The 24,272-nt window shown below is 49.9% G+C and overlaps 1 long non-coding RNA gene across 1 annotated transcript in view; it reads left to right on the forward strand.

Moving 5' to 3' along the window:
* The window catches only part of LOC146863554 (uncharacterized), a 155,263-nt gene that overhangs the window by 16,298 nt on the left and 114,693 nt on the right, over nucleotides 1-24,272 (forward strand). Inside the window, exon 2 of the long non-coding RNA XR_014978618.1 lies at nucleotides 22,131-22,163. This is a non-coding gene — a long non-coding RNA (uncharacterized LOC146863554). The remainder of the gene's footprint in view (nucleotides 1-22,130; nucleotides 22,164-24,272) is intronic.

Below are 24,272 nucleotides of genomic sequence, written 5' to 3' on the forward strand. Positions count from 1 at the left end.
CCTTTGTGCGCACAAGGGGGGTACTGGACAGTATAGCATCTCAAAACGAAGCAGAGAGAAGGGGCTGACCTCCAGGAGACTCAAGAACCTCCTCCTGTTGTGCTGCTATTTTGGTGGGCCAGATGGACAACAGCATGGGTTACCAGACACATGTGGTCAGTTCCTGCAAATGCAGACGATGGCTCCTACACCCCAAGGCAGATGCTGCTTGGCTGTTGAAATGCTGGAGAATCCTCCACAGCTTTGGAAGGATTCAAAGCTTTAGGATGAGTCAGGTCGGTGCAATTGTCAAGATTCCAGTAGGAGGGCAGGGTTTGGTGCCAAGTGGTGACTAAGTGCTCTGTTCTTGCAGTGACTGCTCTTCTTTTGCCATTCCTGGGTTCCCAAAAGACACACCAATGAAGGACAAAATGCAGAACAAATCAAACATTCAACCCCATTTAAGAGATCTGGGGTAAATCCATTGTTCTTTTGCTCACCAGGCTAGCTGGAATCCAGTGTCACTGTGAGCCGGGAATCATGTCTGGGCATACCCAGCGTACTTAGGGCAAGAAAGCAAAAGACAAACAAATGATGGACAGAATGTGGAACAAAACAAACATTCACTCCCAGTCGAGAGAATAGTCCAGCCCGAACTGCCAAGCCAGGCCAGCTCTGGACCAGAAACAATCAATCAATCAGGGTTCTTTTAAAGCACAACTACTCACCCATTAGGGTCTCAAAGCGCTGAGTTGGGGGGTGGATCTGTGGTTCAGTCGAAGAGCCAGGTCTTCAGGTCCTTCCTGAATTGAGGCAGAGACAGTGATTGTCTCAGATGTAGAGGCAGGGAGTTCGAGGTCCTAGCAGCGAAGTAGGAGAAGGATCTTCCTCCAGCCGTGGTCTTGCAGATCCGTGGGGTGTCCATGTATGAGATTTATAGAGTGCGACTGTTACTCCGAAGAGTGTCCTGGTGCTACTGCAGTAGGACCATCAGCAAGAAGAAAGAAGGACAGGACTAGAGGCAGGAGAAAAGCCAGGTCTTACGTTTTTTCCGGAACGCAGGTGTCGCCTTAACGCACCTGAGAGTCAGTGGAAGTTTGTTCTAGAGAGAATGTCCCAGGAATGAGAGAGATCCGCCCCCTGACCTTGACTTTCTAATCAGCAGAACTATGGCTAGAAAGAGATTTTCAGAGCAAAGGTTGCTCTGGGGAGTATACAACTTAATTCTATCTTGTAGGAAGTCCGGGCCAGTTCTGTGGAGAGCTTTCTGGGTGACAAGCAGTATCTTAGAAATTATCCTCATCCTAACCGGGAGCCAATGAAGGTTCTGAAGAAGGCAAGTGGCATGGGAATTGCGTGGGAGCCTAAAGATGGTACGTGCCGCTCCGTTCTGGACTAACTGCAGCCTATTGATCAGGTATTTGGGCAGTCCTATGTACAGACCGTTCCCGTATTCAAGCCACGAGATTATCAAGGCTTGCATCACTTGTTGTCTAGCCTTAAAGGATAAGAAGTAAAAGAATCGCCTAAATACGCAAAGGAGGGCAAAACAAGAGCCCACCACCAAATTAACTTGGGAACAAAATAACAGTTGTCCATCAAATTTGAAGCCCAGATGTTTTACCACCTGATTTAGAGATAACGGTGGGGGGGGGTCATCCTCAGGCCAGAATGTCTGCATCGGTGTCTCAGCCTCTGACCAAAGAAGAGGAACTCAGTCTTCCCGGCATTACATTTAAGTTGGTTACTGGATAGCCAACTGAACGTTGCTGTAAGACAGCTACGGACTTTCTCACCTGGGAAAGCCTCGCCCTTCCCCCAGGAGAAACGCAGTTGGGTGTCATTGGTACATGACACAATTTTTGCCCCTAAGGATTCTACCAAGATGGCCAAGGGAGTGAGATCGACTATCAATCACAAGAATAACCCGGATTCCCAATTGCTCAAGGTCAGTTTACATCAAGTCAAATCCAACTGTTTCACAATTTTAAAACAGGGTGATGTATTAAGATAAATGCCTAAAGTGCTAAGAGAGAAGAAAAAATCAGGAAGGAGGAATTAAAACTCAAGGCCAGTAGGGCAGAGCAGAGGTGTGTGGTAGGTGTGTGGAAGGAGAGGTGGTGTTTGAGGTATGCAGGTCTGGCGTTGTGGAGGGCTTCGTAGGTGTGTGTGAGGAGCTTGAAGGTAATTCTTTTGTTGATCGGAACCAGTGGAGGTCTCTCAGGTGACCAGTGATGTGGCTGTGATGGGGGGGGATGTTCAGGAAGAGTGTGACAGAGGCGTTCTAGATGTTCTGCAATTATTTTGGAGTTTTTGTTGGTGACAGCATAGAGTGCATTACGGTAGTCTAGTCTGTTGCTGATGAGCGCAAGGGTGACTGTTTTCCAGGACTCAGTGGGGATCCACTAGAAAATCTTCCGAAGCAGGTGTTGCATGTGGAAGCAGGAGGATGAGACGGCATTGATTTGGCGCATCATAGAAAGCGAGGAATCCAGGATGATGCAGAGGTTCTGTGTATGGTCCGTGGGTGCAATGGGATTTCCGGCACTTTGGGCCACCAGATGTCATTCCATGTAGAGGGGGTGGAGCCCAGAATTTGGACTTCAGTCTTGTCTGAGTTGAGCTTGAGGCAGCTGTCCTTCATCCAGGTGGCGACTGCCTTCCTCCCATTGTGGAAGTTGCTCTTGGCGGCTGTGGGTTCATCTGTGAGGAAGAGAATCAACGGGTTGTCGTCGGCGTAGGAGATGATGTTGAGTCCATGGCTTGTGAAAATGGCTGCAAGCGGGACCATGTAGAAGTTGAAGAGGGTGGGGCTCAGTGTGGGCCTTGGGGCACTCCGCAGCTGATCTCTCTGGGTTCTGAGTAGAACAGTGAAAGTCTGACTCTCTGTGTTCGGCCAGTGAGGAAGGAGCAGATCCATTCTAGGGCTTTGTTACAGATGCCGGCGTCATGGAGTCTTGCACAGAGGGTGTGCTGGGAGACGGTGTCCAAGGCATCCGAGAGATCCAGGAGGATGAGGGCTTCGGTTTTGCCTCAATCGAGGAGGATGTGGATGTCGTCTGCAGCAGCAAGGAGTGAGGTCTTGGTGTTGTGCTTACTTCTGAAGTCCGACTGGGAGGGGTTCAGGATGTGGTTCATTTTGATGAACTCACAGAGTTTTTCTGAGGGATGTGGTGAGCTGGTCTTCTGTGACTTTGTGTCAGCTTCTGCTAGGATGGTGGTGGGCGTGGTGGTGTGTGGTGGATTTGGTGAAGGAGAAGTGGACGCACTGGTGGTCGGTCCGCTGTAGCTCAGAGGAGTGTCTGGCAGAGATGTTGTTGCTTGCGGAGAAGATGGGGTTGAGCTTGTGTCCTGCTTAGTGGGTTTGAGAGGTGACCAATTGATTGAGTCAGATGGTGGCGAAGTTCTCCAGGAGGGATGAGGTGTTGTGTCAACAAGGTTGTTCAGGTAGAAATTAAGGTCGATGAGGAGGATGTAGTTCCTTAAGGTGAGAGCCTGGTGAGCCATGAAGTCGGCTGTGGCTTATCTGAAGGTGGGGTGGAGTCCGAGGGGTCTGTAGACAACGGTGATGCAGAGGGTGGTGTTCAGGTTGGTCTTGATCTGGAAGTGGAGGTGTTCCATGTCGGGTGAGTGGTCGTTGGAGCTGATTGTGAGGCAAAGGGTGTTTTTGTGTATGATGGTGATGCCTCCTCCCGGCCGGTTGGGCCAGTCCTTATGGATGATTTTTTAGCCGTCGGGGATGGCAGTTGCAATGTCCAGGGCTGAGGTGGGGTTCATCCATGGTTCCGTGAAGAAGGTGACATGGGGGAGATGGAGTCAAGCAGGTCCCAGATCTCTGCTGATTGTGTTTTGAGGGAGCGGTTGTAGAGTAGGATGCAGCTGAGTTGGTTAGGTCCGGTACTCGAGGGTTTGGCAAGCAGGGAGTCTGGTGTGTGGAGGCAGGAGAAGTTGCAGTTTCAGCAGGTAAACGGACCTTGGGTGTCCTTCAGAGTCGCAAGATGGCAGCAGGCTGTAGAACGTCTGAGGTTGAGTGCATGGAGAGTGTTGCCGTCATAGCAGTGGGGGCTGCAGGAACCAGAGGCCGTGGCACTGGGTGCAGTCCAGGTGCGGACGGGTGCTGAAGGGCTTGTCTTTGGCACACCTTTGGTGCACCTTTGGTGTGCCAGTGGCATGCCTGCTGCACACGGGCGAACAGCAGCCGCCATTCAGCAGTACTGGGGAGGTGGTGGTGCTGGTCAGCTGGGAGGTGGGAAGCAGTGCTGAGAGGGGGCGGTGCCGCAGAGGCAGGCAGCAGCAAGATTGGGAAGCACGAAGGGGGCACAAAGAACAGCGCAGAAGGAAAAGGGCACAGAAGGAGAAATAAAGCAAGAGAAATAGCACAGAAAGAAAAATACAGTAGAGAAATACAAAAAATACAGGTGACAGAAAGGAAATACAGAAATCAGAAAGACAGACAATACTCACCACTGGACAACCTGGGATGAGGTGCAGGCAGGAGCCTGTGGGTGGAGGAGGGCCTCAAACTCAAAACCTGGGCCCAGGAGGGAAGTCCACTACTACGTGGAGCTGTACGGTGGGGGAGCAATGCACACTGACAAGGTCAGTGAGGTTGTCCTGGGACTGGTTTTGGGGTATCATCCCCTCATAAACCAGGCTAGCTTGAATACAGTGGCACAGTGAGCCTGGGACCCACATCTGAGCAGGGACAAAATGCCTTGAGTGTGGGGAGGTGTTGTTCCTTTCACAGAATGTTCGGTTGCCTGGGCCCAGAAACTTCATTAACATCAAAGAGGCCTACCTTGTTGCAAGCTAGTGGAGGTAACACTTCAGTCAGGCAGGAACCTGGTTTAGAGTGACCACAGAGGAGGGGCTGGTTATTTTCATGGCCACATGTCTGGGGTGGGCACAGGGGAAGAATTATTCTATCATCTTGGTTTAAGTAGAGGGGGCACTGTAGAATTATTTGCATTATGGCACACAGGAAATGCCGTAAAAGTGATCATTTTAACCCCATTGCTTAGAGAGCGGCTGGAGTGGCTAGGAGTTTCAACCACCCATAGTCTGATGCCTGGCAGGAAGGTAGCACCCCCAGTATGCTCCTCAGAACAGAAGAGGACTGGACCTGCTACTTGTGACCTAGAAAACTGGACCTGCTATCTCCCTTGTATCCAGGACAAAAAACTGGACTCCAAGGGTCATATGGCTGACCTACAGTTCAAGCTACAGGGACTCGACGAGCTACAAGAGCTCTTTTTCTGCAACTGCCTAGATGACCTATTTCGTCTGCACCAGCCCTAGACCCTTTGCTGGCCTCTGCCGGAGTAACCCTCAAGTGCTATTCCCTGACCCTTGGTAGATGTCCAAGTGTACGCCTCCTCCTGTCAGATCCTGAAACGTGGTACTTAGAAACGTTTTGGCTACAAGAACTAGGACTAGGTCTATTCAAGTGTAATCACATGACCACATTTTGCACTTAATTTTTTGGGCACAATTTTTATATTTAAACTTTCAAAATTCATAACTTTGGGTTCCTTTGTTGTATTTCTGTTGCTCTGGTGTCACTTAATTTATTACAGTTTATTCGAATTTGTCTTATTTTGTTAGGGATTTTTCTTGTGTTGTGTTTTGACTTTATTATTCTTTCGGTCCTGCGTATATAGTTTACACATTGCTTCTAAACTAAACCTGTCTGTTCTGTGCCATTGCTACCAGGAGGTGGAGCTCAGGTTTATGTGAACACTTTAGTGGTTTACCCTTATTTTAGGTGGGTAATGCTTTCCTACATTTCCCCTGTATCAGTTTAGTATGGCATTGTAGGAAGGTGGAATCTGACTGCATGGTTGCCCCCACTTTTTTCCTGGTATTTGAATGGTTTTTGACTAGTCTGGCTGGGATCCTGCTATCCAGGACCCCAGCCTATCTGCTTACTCCCTAAAATGACTGGAGTGCATATTAGATGCACTAGTGATTGGATTCTGTGGTACCTTATGAGCCCCTAGCATATGGTACCTTAGGTATCCAGGGCATAGGTACTTCACAGGCCTACCAGGGGCTGAAGCACGCATTATGCCACCCCTGGGAAGCAGACTAAATCTGACACTACAGGCCTGCTACTGCAGCCTGGGTGAGGTAGTGTTAGCACTCCTCACTGAGCTATAGGTTCCCTATATCTCACCATACACACACATATAAACCTATCAGTCACCCCTAAGGCAGGCCCTATCAATCCTGAGGGCAGGGTGCTTGGTTTATTTATTTTATTTTATTTATTTTATTTTATTTATTTAGTAGTTTGTAGGGCGCTCAGCTACCTCCAGCGGAGGTGTCCCGGCGCTGAAGATATTACCTCTCAAAGGGTCCGTGAGATGATGTGGGGATTAGATGATTTAGAGGAGGGAGAAGAGCCAGGTCTTAAGTTTTTTTCAGAATAGGGGCTCTGACGTCAAGAATCTTAGCTCTGTGGGAAGCTGGTTCCACAGTTTGGAGGTGGTCAATGCAAAGCCTCTACCTCCTGTGCGGGCCAGGCGAAAACGGGGGCTGATCATCAGGCGGAGGTGGTTGGATCTAAGGTTTCGGGAGGATTGTGAGAGTTTAATTCTATGGCGCAGGTAAAGAGGGCCTCGATCATTCATAGCTCTGAAAGCCAGGATTAAGGCTTTAAATTGAATGCGGAGTGTCACTGGAAGCCAATGAAGCTTGATCAAATGGGGGGAAATGGAGTGATGGTAGGGAATGTTGCAGATCAGCCTGGCTGCTGTGTTCTGAATTCTCTGAAGTTGGTTTATGAGGTACGCCGGGGCACCTACATATAGACTCTTTGCGTAGTCCAAGTGAGCTGTGATAAGAGAATGGACAACCGTTTTACGAGAGTCTATAGGTAAGTATGGGGTGAATTTTTTAATCATGCGAAGCTTTCCAAAGCAAGCTGAGGTAACTTTATTAATTTGTGTCTTGCAGGAGAGGGCAGTGTCAAATTGGAAGCCCAGGTTACGGGCAGTTTGAACTGGGACCGGGGAGGGTTGAGCTCAGTCGGCCACCAGAGGGTGGGAGGTGTGGGGGACTTTTGATTAAAAAATAGGACCTCAGTCTTGTCCGTATTAAGTTTTAAGTTATTAGCCGACATCCAAGAAGCAATATTCACCATGCATTGGCGTAAGTTATGGAAAGATTTTTCGGAGTGGTCTTTGATGGAGAACACTAGTTGGGTGTCGTCGGCATAAAAGGTTACTTTGACACCCCATGATTCGATCACTTTTGCTAGAGGTTTTAAATATAAATTGAATAAAAGCGGACTGAGAGCAGAACCTTGCGGAATGCCCCAGATCAGTGGTTTCTTGGTAGAGAGGAAAGAACCCAGCATCACCTGTTGGAATCTGTTCGTGAGGAAAGATTTGATCCAGGTGAGGGGAGTTCCGCTGACACCTACCTCTTGCAGATGAGTCAGTAGTGTGGGATGGGAGATGGTGTCGAATGCTGCGGATAGGTCGAGGAGGATCAGTATGGCCTCCTCTCCCCTATCCGTGCATTCTCGAATCAGCTCGGATACCTCAAGAAGAGCTGACTCTGTACTAAAGTCCGGTCTGAATCCAGATTGGCAATCATGAAATAAAGAGTTGGGTTCAAGGTAGTAGGATAGTTGCTCTTGGACTGCTTTCTCAAGCACTTTAGCGGGCTTGGGCAGGAGTGAGATTAGCCGGTAATTGCTTAAGCAGAAGGGGTCGATGCCAGTTTTTTTGGGGATTGGAATAAGCATAGCATGTTTCCAAGCGGAAGGGACCATACCTGAGAGAAGGGAAGAATTCCATATTTCAAGAAGGGGATCGATAATTAGAGGGGCTATTTCGTTCATAATTAAGGCCGGGGCTGGATCCAAAGGAGAGCCGGATTTACATTTCACGAATAGGTTCAGGGCATGCTCCTTAGTGAGAGGGTGGAAAACGGTACAATGTGAGGGGGTGCCTCTGCATGAGCAGGGACCCTCTGCAGCTGGCAGAATCTATTCTCTGTGGCTGTTTGTGGATGCGGTTAAACCATATACTCTTAAGTGCATTATAACCTCCCGGTAAATGCTAACTTTGGAATGACTGCATCAAAACATGTCGTGTTTGATGTCAAACAACTTGGAATCATACCCCCACACCAGTAACTGCTGTGGGGGTATGATACCACCCTTCTAGAGGGGACGACATGTACCCACTGTGGAAGCACAGTAGAAATCTGAAAGAGCCCTGGCATCAAAAAATGGATGCCACCAGCACAGACACTGGGCTGCCCTCCTGCTGCTGACCGAAACTCGCAGTGGAGGAGGCCCAACAATAGGCATCCTGTCACAGGGAGGTGTCACCACCTTCCAGACAGGATTTAGTGTATTGCGGCTGGGTGGGTGCACTCCTAGAGTGCTTTGAAGTCCTGCACTGGGGAGCAGTAGGCTCCTCTGTGCATATGCCAGCTCAAACCGGTTCAGGGGCTACCTGCCCCTGCTTTGGCATGAAACTGGACAAAGGGAAGTGGGTGTAACCACCCACTACCCTGACCCTCCCATAGGAGTGGTCATAGAGCTAGTCCCTCCCCTACCTTTAGTATAAGATAGGGAAACCTTGCCATTGCAAATCAGATATCCCTCGTCAGTGCTGGTCGCTCTACCCGCCGCGTGGCCCCTCCAGGAAATCACCGGCTCCCTACTGCTGCCGCCGCCGCTCACATCGCTGCCCTGATTGTGCCCCCACTGTGGTCTGTACTTTCGCCCTGATTTGTTTCATTTGTTTTGTGCTGTTGTCCTGATTGTCCTGTTCAGCCTGCCCCATGTACTGCCCTGCCCCCGTTCGCCGTAGTGTTGCCCTGTTGGTATTGTGCCCTGTTGTTATTGTCTCTGTTCTGTTCCCCTAGCGCTTCCGTCCCCGCTGCTCCCCCGCGGCCCCGCCCCCACTCCTGCTGATTCCATCGACCCTCCCCACTCGCCACCCCGCTCCCGCCTCCCAGCTGCTCCTCCCTCCCATGGAGTACTTAGGGGAGAGACCGGGGGACGGGGAGCTGTGACCCAGTCTGACCTCGTCAGTGCTGGTCGCTCTACCCGCCGCGTGGCCCCTCCAGGAAGTCACCGGCTCCCTGCTGCTGCCACTCACATCGCTGCCCTGATTGTGCCCCCACTGTGGTCTGTACTTTCGCCCTGATTTGTTTCATTTGTTTTGTGCTGTTGTCCTGATTGTCCTGTTCAGCCTGCCCCGTGTACTGCCCTGCCCCCGTTCGCCGTAGTGTTGCCCTGTTGGTTTTGTGCCCTGTTGTTATTGTCTCTGTTCTGTTCCCCTAGCGCTTCCGTCCCCGCTGCTCCCCCGCGGCCCCGCCCCCACTCCTGCTGGTTCCCTCGACCCTCCCCACTCGCCACCCCGCTCCCACCTCCCAGCTGCTCCTCCCTCGCTCCGCCCCTGCCACTACGCCATTTATGGCGGAGTCCACGCGTCCGCGCAGCGTCCGCGCACTGCGGGCGCACTGATTGTGCGATGAAGGTGCGCCAAAGGTAAGCCCGCCTGCGCCCGTCCGTGCCTGCACCGCGCCCAGCGCCAGACCCCCTGGCCCCCGCAGATGCCAGCCTACCCGCCAGACTTACGACGCAGCCACCCTCAACGCACTCAACACCGGCCAGATCCCCGGCTGCCACCGAGCCACCCCAGGACGCACCCACGGACCCTTCACCTGCCAATCCTGCAAGTTCACCTGCATCCGGACGTGTACCGCACCCGCCAAGACGAGCACCAGCAACAACCACCTGAAGTGCATCCTGCTCAACACCCGCTCCGTCCACAGACACGCCGTGGAACTCTGGAACCTGCTCGACACCACAGCTCCAGACGTCGCCTTCCTCACGGAAACATGGATGAACGCCTCCTCAGCGCCCGACATCGCCATCGCCATCCCGGACGGATACAAGATCACCCGGAGGGACCGCGCCAACCAGATGGGAGGAGGTATCGCCATCGTCCACAAGAACACCATCCGCATCACGACCAACTCCGACGACACCCTCACAGCCGCCGAACACCTACACTTCCAAATCCACACCGACCCCAAGACTACACTCAGAGGCACCCTCATCTACAGACCCCCGGGACCACGCACACAATTCAGCGAAGACTTCGCCGACTTCATCAGCCCGCACGCCCTCCCCTCCGCTGACTACATCCTCCTCGGGGACCTCAACTTCCACCTGGAGAACAACAACGACCGCAACACCACCACCCTGCACGACAACCTCTCCAACCTCGGACTCAAGCAACAGGTGACCACCCCCACCCACTACGCCGGCCACACGCTCGACCCCGTCTTCTCCTCCAGCAAGAACATCTCCTTCAGCCTCGCCACCTGACTCCACTGGACGGACCACAGCTGCGTCCACTTCAGCTTCAAAAGGACCACGCTCCACCACCACCAGAAACAGGGCCCCCGCAGAAGCTGGAACAAGATCACAGCCAACCAGCTCGACGCATCCCTGAGCCAGAACCCTCCCGCCAGCTCAGCGAACCCTAACCAAGCCGCCAACAGCCTCACGAGGTGGATCAGCAACTGCGCAGACGACCTCGCCCCACTGAAGACCCCTCCCAGCAGACCCGGCAGCAAGAAAGCAGCCTGGTTCACCGACGAACTCAAGTGCTCCAAGAAGACCTGCCGAACCCTCAAGAAAGCCTGGCGCAGAGACCCAACACCAGACAACATGACCACCCTCAAGCTCGCCACTCGAAAACACCACCAACTGATCCACGCCACCAAGAAAACCGCATTCAAGGAACGACTGGACAACAATGCCCACAACAGCAAGGAACTCCTCAACGTCGTCAAAGAGCACTCCAACCCCAGCACCGGAAACAACGACATCACCCCATCGCAAGACCTCTGCAACTCGCTCGCCTCGTTCTTCCACAACAAGATCGCAGACATCCATAACAGATTCAGCACACAGCCGACGCACCCTACGACCGCACCAGCGCCCCCCACCACCACCCTCCGCGCCTGGACCCCGATCAACACCGAAGACACCATCCGCACGATGAACTCCATCCACTCCGGATCACCTACCGACCCCTGCCCTCACCACGTCTTCAACAAGGCCGACTCCGCCATCGCTCCCCATCTACGGGACATCATCAACGCCTCCTTCGACACCGCCACCTTCCCAGAGAGCTGGAAGCATGCCGAACTCAGCGCCCTACTGAAGAAACCATCAGCGGACCCCACCGACCTCAAAAACTACCGCCCCATCTCGCTCCTCCCGTTCCCGGCCAAAGTCATCGAGAAGACCATCAACAGACAGCTGGCCGCCTTCCTCGAGACGAATGGATCACTCGACTACTCGCAGTCCGGCTTCTAGGCCAACCACAGTACCGAGACCGCCCTCATTGCAGCCACCGACGACATCCGAACCCTGCTCGACAACGGGGAAACAGCGGCCCTCATCCTCTTGGACCTCTCCGCGGCGTTCGACACAGTCTGCCACCGCACCCTAGTGCAGCGCCTCAACAACGTCGGAATCCAAGAGAAGGCACTGGAATGGATCATCTCCTTCCTCGCTGGAAGGACACAGAGAGTCCGCCTCCCCCCGTTCAGATCAGAAGCCACCGAAGTCATCTGCGGCGTACCTCAAGGATCTTCACTCAGCCCCACGCTGTTCAACATCTACATGATCCCCCTCGCGGCCATCGCACGCCAACACAACCTCAACATCATCTCCTACGCCGACAACACCCAGCTGATCCTCTCCCTCACCAACGACCCCGCCACCGCCAGAACCAACCTACACGAAGGGATGAAAGACGTAGCCGAGTGGATGATGATCAGCCACCTGAAACTGAACTCAGACAAGACGGAAGTCCTCATCCTGGGATCGTCGCCCGCCGCCTGGGACGACTCCTGGTGGCCCCCTGCCCTGGGCAGCGCACCCAAACCTACAGACCACGCACGCAACCTGGGCTTCATCCTGGACTCCTCCCTCTCCATGACCAGACAAGTCAACGCCATCTCCTCATCATGCTTGAACATCCTACGCAAGCTACGTAAGATCTTCCGGTGGATCCCCACCGAAACCAGGAAGACGGTCACCCAGGCCCTCGTCACCAGCCGACTGGACTACGGCAACTCCCTCTACGCCGGAACCACCGCAAAACTCCAGAAAAGACTCCAGCGCATTCAGAATGCCTCAGCACGACTCATCCTGGACATCCCCCGACACAGCCACATCTCCGCACACCTGAGAAACCTGCACTGGCTCCCCGTCAGCAAGAGAATCACGTTCCGACTCCTCACCCACGCACACAAAGCTCTCCACAACCAAGGCCCAAGATACCTCAACGACCGCCTGAACGTCTACACTCCCACCCGCCGGCTTCGCTCGACCAGCCACGCCGTCGCCGCCGTCCCCCACATCCGAAGAGCCACAACGGGAGGAAGATCCTTCTCCTACCTGGCCGCCAAGACGTGGAACTCCCTTCCCACCCACCTCCGCCTGACCCAAGACCACCTCGCCTTCAGGAGGCAACTCAAGACATGGCTGTTCGAGCAGTAGCGGACCCCCCTACCCCAAGCGCCTTGAGACCCTCCGGGTGAGTAGCGCGCTATACAAATGCTTGATTGATTGATTGATATCCCTGGACGACACTCTTCAAGAAGAATCCTGGCCCTTCGACGTTCTACTACCTTTGGAAGACAGAAGAATCTCCCTTGGAGTTAAGGAGTGACTCCCCTGCTTGGCAGGCACCAAAAACTCTAATCAACTGTCGCAAACTTTCCCACTCCTGCCAGAGTCCGAAGTCCCTGCAGCCCCGGAAATGGATTTCCTGACTTCTTGATGGCCATTGTGAGTCCCCATCAGAGCTGAGGCGAATGCACCCCAGGAGTGACGAGGAACGGCAATACCCGGGTACCATGCACTATTGTTGAGTGCAGCTCCTTCTCGATGTTCTATGTACTTGTGCATTGGACCACATGTGGCCCAATCTTCCAGCAGGTTTTGCACCAAAAATCAGAGACCTACCCCATCCTGAGTGACCGTGGGCTCCTGTAAAGCATTTCCTCATGAGGTGTCATTGTGGTCCCTTGCCCATTGGCTTGTGGGTCCCCTGAAGACTTTCTTATCAAACCAAAGGGCTCCCGTAGTTGCTCCAGGCCTGCCCTCTCTTACCCACACCGGGTGAGTCTCTCAGACCTTGCTGGTCTGCACCGCTAACTTTCTTCATATTACACAAGACTTACTGTTGCCAAGGCTTGTTGGCTCTAATCCGGCTGCCAACACCTCAGTCAGCTGCAGACGTTGTGTGACACTTCGAATACAGCTGCTGGTCATCGTCGATTCCTCCTGGTCCTCGTGAGTGAAGAGTCAAAACACCCTTGATCCCCTGAAATCACCCGACTTCCGTGGACATCCATCTTCCTGGCCCCAGGTCACTGGCAAGTGACTGTGAACACTGTCCCTTCTGCTGTCAGGTCATCTTCACCTTTAGAATCCAGACTTGGATTCCACCAGACACTTCCACAGACTCCACAAGCAGCAAATCTTCTTTGGTCTCCATTGAAAACTACGACGTAACCTGACACCAAAAGACACCTATGCACCCGGCTTTCCTGGGTGAGGTAACTCGTGCACTCCGGTGCTCTAGTGTGTGTTGGTCCTCGAATTACTTACCTTGTAAGAGGCTTGCTTGTAGACTTCCTCGAAGTACCCTAGAACCTTAAAAATCCAACCGCGACTTGCTCCATTGAAATCAATAGGGAACCCGCGGCTGTGTTCTCACACTGCACGCGTCTCCTGTGGGTCCTTTACTTACCTGCCTTGGGTGGAATAGTGAAGCCCCAGGGATTCTACAGGCCCTAGGCCTTGTCCCCTTGGAAGTCGACTTTCCTAAACCTCTTTTTTAGTATACGGTCTGGTACACCCCGAGGCCCCCAGCCATATTTGTGCTTAACTTATTGTGAAACGTTGATATTTGAATGTGTTCCTGATTTCTAATCTCATAAAGAGATTAGTAGAGTGTGTCTAGTAATAAATACATATATATTTGATATATATACCTGTGTGGTGTCCTTTCATTTGGTAATTCAAGAGATTATAAGGTAAAACAAGCTGCTTTACATTCCTCTGAGACTTAGCCTGAAGGCTTCTCTCCACAGCTACCACTAGGATAGCTTTCTTTAACAGGTTGTCTTAAACCTATCTACCATAAGAGTCGAATTGGACTGGTGCAAGGTGGCCACTTTAACTAGTGAACGGCATATACCAGGCCAACTTCTCACAGGCATTGACCCTGCCATTACCACCTTGCACTTAGTCTCTCCTCTCTCAATGTATGATGGCCTTGGGCCTGTGATCACCACATAACATAGATTCTTTTATCTCAGTTTATGATGGCCTTGGGCCTGGGACCCCCATGCACCTGGCCTCTCGTATCTCCATTTATTATGGCCTTGGGCTATGACCACAGTGCCCATAGCCTTACTTATGCGTGTCTGCAATGGAGAAAGTTTCTGATCCCACAACATATAACTCCTCCCATTGGACTGTCATTGAGAAGGTATAGGTTTGTGTCCACTGCCCTCACAGGCTCTCTCCTGCCTGCTTGTCTCATGTTATATTTTCAAGTGGGTGTTTTCGTGTTTGTCATCTTCACCTGAAAGTGCTGTCTCGCAAACAGGCCTCGGTGAAACAGATCCACATCAAATACCCTTCCATGAGATCACCCAAACCACCCTTCTTTTCAGATTCCAAGCGATGATAACTGTTGGACTGGGAGAGAGTACTGTACTCTCCTAATAATATATACACCCTGCAGGAAAAGCCACATTGTGCAGAGTGCTTTAGGCCATGTAGGTCAGGGCAGTACACAGCAGTGCAGAGTAGTTTAAGTGAAAGCACAGAAAGCCCCTCGCTGGGCGTGCTTTTACCCCCTCGTAAGGGTTTCTTTCTCATGGTGTGCTTTAGTATACAGGATGATGTCAATTTTACATGGTACACAATTGTAAGGTATATAATTATCCATACAAACTACCTCGCTCTTACAGTATGACCCTAATAATTTATTTTTAATCTGTGCACCTGTTTCCATAAGGTTTGTTCTTCCTATAAAAAAAACTATTAATACAACTTTTGGTCTTTCTGCAGCAGCGTGAGCTGTTTAGGGAGAGATTTTAGAAAGGTTTACTACAGGGGAGTAGGACTGTGTGAAAATTTCCACTCCGCAGATGGAGTTTGCAGAGTTTTTGCCACTCCGCGCTCCACGTAGCAGAGTTTTTTCCTCGCTCGCCAATATTAAGTTGGCGAGCGAGGAAAATCTTACCCCAGCCCACCTCCCAGCAAGATTTCTCAACGTGGGCGGTCACAGATGCTCCCTACCGCTCGCTTAGAGAAACCTTCCATTCACATTGAGGAAGCTGCCGCTCGAGTAGAACATCTACTTGAATGGCAGAAAGAAGCAGAGCCCTCTTGCGCTGCGCATGGTGCCGTTTGCACTGATTTTACAGTACGGGACAAACAACTGATGCTGATAATCAGCACAAACCGTGCTAGCTAATGCAATCGGCCACTTGCAGAACTCTACATGGCGCAGCAGAGTTTACGCATAACTCTGTCAACTCTGCCCAGGTCTACAAGGGAGGTCTTCTGTTTCTTCTCCCTTATCTTTGTCTCGCTTTGACAGTCTCACATGAAGAAGGTATAGCTCTGCGATGACATTACCCATAGACCCTCTTGTGCCAGTCTGACCTTATGAAGACATAGATCTGTGTCCACCACTGCCATTGACCCTCTTGTGCCAGTCTGACCTGAAGAAGACATAGGTCTGTGTCCACCACTGCCATAGACGCTCTTGTGCCAGTCTGACCTGAAGAAGACATTGGTCAGTGTCAACAACTGCAATAGACGCTCTTGTGCCAGTCTGACCTGAAGAAGACATTGGTCAGTGTCCACAACTGCAATAGACGCTCTTGTGCCAGTCTGACATGATGAAGACATAGGTCTGTGTCCACCACTGCTATAGATGCTCTTGTGCCAGTCTGACCTGATGAAGACATAGGTCTGTGTCCACCACTGCCATAGACCGTCTTGTACCAGCCTGACCTGAAGAAGACATAGGTCTGTGTCCACCGCTGCCATAGACCATCTTATGCCAGCCTGACCTGATGAAGATATAGGTCTGTGTCCACAACTGCCATAGACCCTCTTGTGCCAGTCTGACCTGAAGAAGACATAGGTCTGTGTCCACCAATGTCATAGATGCTCTTGTGCCAGTCTGACCTGATGAAGACATAGGTCTGTGTCCACCACTGCCATAGACTGTCTTGTGCCAGTCTGATATGCAGAAGATATAGGTCTGTGTCCACCTCTGCCATACACCCTCTTGTGCCAGTCTGACCTGATAAAGACATAGGTCTGTGTCTACCACTGCCATACACCCTCGTGTGCCAGTCTGACCTGATAAAGACATAGGTCTGTTTCCACCACTGCCATAGACCCTCTTGTGCCAGTCTGACCTGATGAAGCCATAGGTCTGTTTCCACCACTGCCATAGACCCTCTTGTGCCAGTCTGACATGATGAAGACATAGGTCTGTGTCCACCATTGCCATGGACCCTCTTGTGCCAGTCTGACCTGATGAAGACATAGGTCTGTGTCCACCACTGCCATAGACCCTCTTGTGCCAGTCTGACCTAATGAAGACATAGGCCTGTGTCCACCACTGCCATAGACCCTCTTGTGCCAGTCTGACCTGAAGAAGTCATTGGTCTGTGTCCACTGGTCACATAGACCCTCTTGTGCCAGTCTGACCTGATGAAGACATAGGTCTGTGTCCACCACTGCCATAGACCCTCTTGTACCAGTCTGACCTGAAGAAGGCATATGTGTGTGTCCACCACTGCCATAGACCCTCTTGTGCCAGTCTGACCTGATGAAGACATAGGTCAGTGTCCACCACTGCCATAGACGCTCTTGTGCCAGTCTGACCTGATGAAGACATAGGTCTGTGTCCACCACTGCCATAGACCCTCTTGTGCCAGTCTGACCTGATGAAGACATAGGTCTGTGTCCACCACTGTCATAGACCCTCTTGGGCCAGTCTGACCCGAAGAAGGCATTAGTCTGTGTCCACTGGTCACATAGACGCTCTTGTGCCATTCTGACCTGATGAAGGCACTAATCTGTGTCCACTGCTCGGACAGAGGCTCTCATGATAGTCTGCTCTAAATAAGGTACTGACCCATGTCCACTGCTCACCCAGAGCCTCTTGTGCCAGTCTGATCTAATGATTGAAAGAGCTTAAGTATGTTCACAGCTTACACAGACCCTTTTGTGCCAGTCTGACCTAAAGATGGCATTGATGCCCATTCGTAACTGGAGTGTCAGGCACTTGGAGCGGTGGCACTTTGTACTTTAATCTGCATTCTCATTGTGGTGACTGAACAGCAAAAGGAAAAAACAATATTCTGAGAGTGAAGGTTTCTCCATTTATTAATCATTATTCATTTATCCATGCCAGTCTGCCCATACATACATACATACCAAAAATAATAACAATAACAAGAGGCAATTGAGAGGCACTTCTGAGGAAAAGCACTTCCTGATGTATTAGGCAAAGAGTTTGTTATTCCGTAACTTGCAGCATGTTTCCCCAGCCTGCATTCATGCCAACATTTTAAAAGAAGTAAGAGGGAGATTTAAATATTCAGGAGAATGTGTTTTACCCATTGACGTCTATTGAAGCAGAGGTAATTTCAGGCGAGAGATAGATAAAATATGATTGCCATAGACCCTCTTGTACCAGTCTGACCTGAAGAAGGCATAGGTCTGTGTCCAGCACTGCCATACACCCTCTTGTGCCAGTCTGACCTGACGAAGACATAGGTCTGTGTCCACTACTGCTATAGATGCTCTTGTGCCAGTCTGACCTGATGAAGACATAGGTCTGTGTCCACCACTGCCATACACTGTCTTGTACCAGTCTGACCTGAAGAAGACATAGGTCTGATTCCACCGCTGCCATAGACCATCTTGTGCCAGCCTGACCTGATGAAGATATAAGTCTGTGTCCACCACTGCCATAGACCCTCTTGTGCCAGTCTGACCTGAAGAAGACATAGGTCTGTTTCCACCACTGCCATAGATGCTCTTGTGCCAGTCTGACCTGATGAAGACATAGAACTGTGTCCACCACTGCCATAGACTGTCTTGTGCCAGTCTGATCTGCAGAAGATATAGGTCTGTGTCCACCTCTGCCATACACCCTCTTGTGCCAGTCTGACCTGATAAAGACATTGGTCTGTGTCCACCACTGCCATACACCCACTTGTGCCAGTCTCACCTGATAAAGGCATAGGTCTGTTTGCACCACTGCCATAGACCCTCTTGTGCCAGTCTGACCTGATGAATACATAGGTCTGTTTCCACCACTGCCATAGACCCTCTTGTGCCAGTCTGACCTGATGAAGACATAGGTCAGTGTCCACCATTGCCATGGACCCTCTTGTGCCAGGCTGACCTGATGAAGACATAGGTCTTTGTCCACCATTGCCATGGACCCTCTTGTGCCAGTCTGACCTGATGAAGACATAGGTCTGTGTCCACCACTGCCATAGACCCTCTTTTGCCAGTCTGACCTGATGAAGACATAGGTCTGAGTCCACCACTGCCATGGACCCTCTTGTGCCAGTCTGACCTGATGAAGACATAGGTCTGTTTCCACCACTGCCACAGACCCTCTTGTGCCAGTCTGACATGATGAAGACATAGGTATGTGTCCACCATTGCCATGGACCCTCTTGTGCCAGTCTGACCTGATGAAGACATATGTCTGTGTCCACCACTGCCATAGACCCTCTTGTGCCAGTCTGACCTGATGAAGACATAGGTCTGTGTCCACCACTGCCATAGACCCTCTTGTGCCAGTCTGACCAGAAGAAGGCATTGGTCTGTGTCCACCACTGCCATAGAAACTCTTGTGCCAGTCTAACCTGATGAACACAGGTCTGTGCCACCACTGCCATAGACCCTCTTGTGCCAGTGTGACCTGACAAAGACATAGGTCTGTGTCCACCTCTGCCATACACCCTCTTGTGCCAGTGTGACCTGACAAAGACATAGGTCTGTGTCCACCTCTGCCATACACCCTCTTGTGCCAGTCTGACCTGATAAAGACATAGGTCTGTGTCCACCACTGCCATACACCCTCTTGTGCCAGTCTGACCTGATGAAGACAAAGGTCTGTGTCCACCATTGCCATGGACCCTCTTGTGCCAGTCTGACCTGATGAAGACATATGTCTGTGTCCACCACTGCCATAGACCCTCTTGTGCCAGTCTGACCTGATGAAGACATAGGTCTGTGTCCACCACTGCCATAGACCCTCTTGTGCCAGTCTGACCTGAAGAAGGCATTGGTCTGTGTCCACCACTGCCATAGAAATTCTTGTGCCAGTCTAACCTGATGAACACAGGTCTGTGCCACCACTGCCATAGACCCTCTTGTGCCAGTGTGACCTGACAAAGACATAGGTCTGTGTCCACCTCTGCCATACACCCTCTTGTGCCAGTCTGACCTGATAAAGACATAGGTCTGTGTCCACCACTGCCATACACCCTCTTGTGCCAGTCTGACCTGATGAAGACAAAGGTCTGTGTCCACCATTGCCATGGACCCTCTTGTGCCAGTCTGACCTGATGAAGACATAGGTCTGTGTCCACCACTGCCATAGATCCTCTTGTGCCAGTGTGACCTGACAAAGACATAGGTCTGTGTCCACCTCTGCCATACACCCTCTTGTGCCAGTCTGACCTGATAAAGACATAGGTCTGTGTCCACCACTGCCATACACCCTCTTGTGCCAGTCTGACCTGATGAAGACAAAGGTCTGTGTCCACCATTGCCATGGACCCTCTTGTGTCAGTCTGACCTGATGAAGACATATGTCTGTGTCCACCACTGCCATAGACCCTCTTGTGCCAGTCTGACCTGATGAAGACATATGTCTGTGTCCACCACTGCCATAGACCCTCTTGTGCCAGTCTGACCTGATGAAGACATTGGTCTCTGTCCACCACTGCCATAGACCCTCTTGTGCCAGTCTGACCTGATGAAGACAGGTCTGTGTCCACGACTGCCATTGACCCTCTTGTGCCAATCTGACCTGATGAAGACATAGGTCTGTGTCCACCACTGCCATAGACCCTCTTGGGCCAGTCTGACCTGAAGAAGGCATTGGTCTCTGTCCACTGGTCACATAGACCCTCTTGTGCCAGTCTGACCTGATGAAGGCACTAATCTGTGTCCACTGCTCGGACAGAGGCTCTCATGATAGTCTGCTCTAAATAAGGTACTGACACATGTCCACTGCTCACCCAGAGCCTCTTGTGCCAGTCTGATCTAATGATTGAAAGAGCTTAAGTATGTTCACAGCTTACACAGACCCTTTTGTGCCAGTCTGACCTAAAGATGGCATTGATATCCATTCGTAACTGGAGTGTCAGGCACTTGGAGCGGTGGCACTTTGTGCTTTAATCTGTATTCTCATTGTGGTGGCTGAACAGCAAAAGCAGAAAACAATATTCTGAGAGTGAAGGTTTCTCCATTTATTTATCATTATTCATTTATCCATGCCAGTCTGCCCATACATACAAAAAATAATAACAATAACAAGAGGCAATTGAGAGGCACTTCTGAGGAAAAGCACTTCCTGATGTATTAGGCAGAGAGTTTGTTATTCCATAACTTGCAGCATGTTTCCCCAGCCTGCATTCCTGCCAAATTTTTAGAAGATGTAAGAGGGAGATTTAAAAATCAAATAATCAGGAGAATGTGTTTTACCCATTGACGTCTATTGAAGCAGAGGTAATTTCAGGCGAGAGATAGACAAAATATTATTTTTTTTGTTTAAAAAATCGAGATCCTCCTACCATATTCGGGTCTAATGACCTGTACGAGCCAGGCCTCTCATTAGTAACCAAGACCACCTCTTTGTGCTGCAGCCACTATGTTTAGTAAAGAGATATTGTTCCAGCTATGTTCTAAAAAATACTATTGACCCAGCGTGAGACACAGAGAAATCCTTTACATGCATTAGGGCAGAGAACATCAGGAAATACTTTTTTGGGGGCATCAGTAGTATGTAGCAGCAACACCATTTAACATGGCCGCAATCTTGTCCTAAAGTTATTGCCTGTCTTTTGTGCCTCTGTTTTTCAAGTACCACAAGAGGGATGGGTAACCCAATGACCCCAGGGGAGCCAGGGTGTCAGTAATGCCAGCAAGGGTACCACCTTCTTTGAGGGCATGTTCATGTCTTCTGGGGGGTGAAATGACATAGGTGAGATGGCAATGGAAATACATCAAACTAAAGAGCCCCACTAATCCCCGGCAGGAGATTGGGGTAAATACATAAAGTTATAAAGAGCCCCACTAATCCCAGGCAAGAGACTGGAGTAAATACATCAAACTTTAAAGAGCCCCACTAATCCCCAGCTGGAGACTGGAGTAAATACATCAAGTTATAAAGAGCCCCACTAATCCCAGGCAAGAGACTGGAGTAAATACATCAAACTTTAAAGAGCCCCACTAATCCCCAGCTGGAGACTGGAGTAAATACATCAAGTTATAAAGAGCCCCACTAATCCCCAGCTGGAGATTGGGGTAAATACATAAAGTTATAAAGAGTCCCACTAATCCCAGGCAGGAGATTGGGGTAAATACATAAAGTTATAAAGAGTCCCACTAATCCCAGGCAGGAGATTGGGGTAAATACATAAAGTTATAAAGAGCCCCACTAATTTCCGCCAGGAGACTGGAGTAAATACATCAAGTTATAAAGAGCTCCACTAATCCCCGGCAGGAGATTGGGGTAAATACATCAAGTTATAAAGAGCTCCACTAATCCCAGGCAGGAGATTGGGATAAATACATAAAGTTATAAAGAGCCCCACTTATCCGCGGCAGGAGATTGGGGTAAATACATCAAGTTATAAAGAGCCCCACTAATTCCAGGTGGGAGACTGGGACAAATATATCTTCTGTGAAACATTATATCCACGATTACTGATAAAGTTCACATTTTCTGCAGTTTACCTTTTCTTTGCTCTGTAGCACCATGTAGTGTAAAAGCCCTGACCTTTCACATATCTTCTCTCCCCAGAAACACGGAAGTTGAACCCAACCATCTACAAAGGTAAGTTCCATTTCCTCAGTGAAAAGAATGCATTGAGTAATTAAAATATGTTATGTTGAAGTTGGGTGGATAAGAGTGCCTTAAAATTTGAAGTAAGGATTACTCTTTATGCCTATCATTATATAAACCATGAAAATGAATTTCTTCTTAAACAAAAACAATTACAACTTTTACAAACAGCATCTTTGTCCTGAAGATTACTGAGTAAACTTCTGGGTGCTCTGGTAAGTACTATTGTGTACACTGGATGTATCCAAGAGGGATTCAAAATAGGTGCTCATGGCCCACAGGAGAGCTTTACTCATGAAGGAGTCACAATGTGATGAACTAAAGAAAATAAACAAATCATATACAAAACATGGGCTGATATTATTGTATCATTTCCTGAATCAGATAACAGTTGTGTGTTGTAGGGTCAAAAATCCCATCCCTAGAAGAAATATGCTTGCCTGCTCCTCATTTTATCATTCTGACAGACCTGGTGTGTGTTCCTGTACATGAGTCTCGTATCACAAACCCCTTGGCAGGTGCTCGATAATACCTTTGAATGTTGTTAATCAAAGATTTGGGAGACTTTGCTGGAGGGCATGGCCACCCAAAGAGGTACTACTTTTATCAGGGGTAACTCCCAATCCTGTGACCTGATTGTTAGAAGGTCATGTTTGGTCTATAGCCATGGTGTATGAGCCTTTTTTCTTGCACCCCTTCCTGTGTAAATGTCTGTTGCCTGTCGTGTGTCATGACTGGACCCCTCCACATTCTCCTAATGTATGCACAAACTAGTGTTTGGATACATGAGCATTGGTGCAGCCCCAATGAGCGTCCACCAGTATGCATCTAGCACCTGAGGTTTTAGGGTGTTCATTGGATGTAATGGCTGTCAGAGCTGCTGTCTGGCATTCTGTGCTTGTCCTCGTCCACTCATGGCCTCCACTCCCTCCCACCACAGCCTTTATGAAGGCGCAGTACATGTCTTTATTGGGTTCACCGAAGAAGTCAAGATTATGGGCCAGATGTTTTAAACTTTCATGCGAGGCAGAAAGACGAGGAGACGAGAAGACTTCGAGGTAAGTAAAAGTGGATTTATTTTCAATCAGTGAGATACCCACGACCGGGCACTCCCACCGCGTACCAGGATCATTGCCAACTGATTAACGTTTGCAGAATCCTGGCACGCAAAGAACAGAGCCGGATTGTGGAACCATATTCAAACAACAATATAGAGAGAGACACCCTTGCGCTGGCTACAGAGCGAGGATGCCTCCAAGCAAAGTAAGTAAGAAGCTACTTTTCCCGCCCCCCAAAGAACAGAAGGAAAAGAACAAGGAGGCAGAAGAAAAATATTTGGCAAAAAACATGGTAAGCATAACTTTAAAGTGAATGCAAAAGGAGTAACGAAAAGTCCTAGTTACAAATTCATGACAAAAAATAATCATTGAACCTGGAGGGTAATCTTCTACTACGAGATACCAAATCATCAGATCGTGCATGAAAACCTGCGACATCAAAACAGCCTCAGGGACAGGACTTTCATGCTGACTGACATATGAGGGTGAACATTGAGAGGGGAAACCTCCCCCAGTATCACGTTCTCGCACAGGTTGTGAAACACAAAAAGTGGGATCACGCAACCAACCAGTCCAGTCACAATGTTCAAACTCTTGTTTAGACAACTGCATTAAAGACTTAACCTGTGATTCAGAAAGATGAACAAGCGATCTTTTATTCCACCAACCCCTTACTACCAAGGAGTGCTGAACCTTTGCTTACCCCGGTGACATGAACAGGGGCAGAAAATGTAGACAAACCCTTAGGAACTTTTTGGGGATTTTTGATAAGAACCCAATAATTGACTTTCACCTCCATATTATTAAACTTTTTACCTGAATCGTGTTAAGACTTCATGAGATTTTGCTTATTCAACACTCGAGACACAACACCTTTGTTACAGGGGCCACCCTTATCATGCTTGGTTTGTGGCCAATTGGGACACAAATTGCTGTGGGCGTTTCTGCCCCTCAAAAGGGTAAGAGGAGGAACTCCTGTAGTGCAGTGAAGCAAAATATTCTAAGACCATTATTTAGCCTCAACACAATCTTGAATGTCTTG

The sequence above is a fragment of the Triturus cristatus genome, chromosome 2_2 (assembly GCF_964204655.1).
Source record: "Triturus cristatus chromosome 2_2, aTriCri1.1, whole genome shotgun sequence".
NCBI lineage: Eukaryota > Metazoa > Chordata > Amphibia > Caudata > Salamandridae > Triturus > Triturus cristatus.